The following is a 1,106-nucleotide window of genomic DNA, read 5'->3' on the forward strand; positions in this document are numbered from 1 at the left end:
GGATTGGCCAATGCACGGAAGCCTGCATACCGATCTCCAAGGTACCCCACCTTCATGCAGGTCCTACACTATGTACAAAAAAAGGGAGCGACTGGGCACAGGGATATAATCAATTATTGATATTATTGAATCCAAAGGCGGACAATTATTAGGAAAAGAGAGATACCATCTTTAAGTAATAGTCCTTATTTGGTGGTGCGCCCAGAGCCAGGGAGTACAAGTACTAGCAGTGGGAGAAAAAGAAAGCTCTTGTGTGGGCGCACTCTTAGAAAAAGAAAAGGAAGAAAATTCTTAAATTGAAAAAGATTATGTTAAAACATAAGTTTATTAATTAATTAGTTAAGAATAATTATCCTTCTACGATCCTAAGGAAAAATGCACAGAAAGTGCAAAAAGATTTTTACAAAATTATGTTAAAATGTTCTGGTCTGTAAATCATGAAGAGAAGATTTAGAAAGGTTGCAGACACTATATAGTCTGACACCCGTTTCTCCTGACCAGTACAGATAATCTGTATTAATGGGACCCACGGAGGAGGTCGGTGTACATATTTTATCATAGAAGGACTGATTACATTGGGTCAATACTATGCACTTTGTTAGTTACCCGTGAAATCATATGGCATAAATTCAGATTGGATGTCTGGCTGTGCTCATGAGAAATAGATCCTCATGAAGGAGGATATAAAAAAGAAAGAAAAATAAAAAGAGGCTGAAAAAAGTATAGATAGTGGTGATATTGCTGTTGGTGTCCACCCTTCAGGGGAAGGGGAATAGTTCCTATCCTACAACACCGGGTATTCCCAGGGAGTCTCCTCTCGTGGTACTAACCCAGCCCAACGCTGTTTAGCTTCCAAGATCGGACGAGATCGGGCACAAGAAGCGTGGTATGATAGTAGGAGGGATATCTACCAATGAGAGTGCACCTATATATGAAAGTATAGAATGATAGAAATATAGAACAGGTAGTAGGTGGATCTGCTTTCCATGTTAGGCAGAGTAAAATGACTGTCACACCGTGGCGCCGTACAGGTCCTACACTATCACAGAGTCTCAAAACCTGACTACTTCACTGCTGTTACACACATCATCTGCCTGCTAGATTTA

The 1,106-nt window shown here is 40.2% G+C and overlaps 1 pseudogene; it reads right to left on the reverse strand.

Annotated features, from left to right (window-relative positions):
- Nucleotides 1–781: 781 nt before the first annotated feature.
- Nucleotides 782–900, reverse strand: LOC134960977 (5S ribosomal RNA; annotated as a pseudogene).
- Nucleotides 901–1,106: the final 206 nt, after the last annotated feature.

The sequence above is a fragment of the Pseudophryne corroboree genome, chromosome 9 (assembly GCF_028390025.1).
Source record: "Pseudophryne corroboree isolate aPseCor3 chromosome 9, aPseCor3.hap2, whole genome shotgun sequence".
Classification (NCBI taxonomy): Eukaryota; Metazoa; Chordata; class Amphibia; order Anura; family Myobatrachidae; genus Pseudophryne; species Pseudophryne corroboree.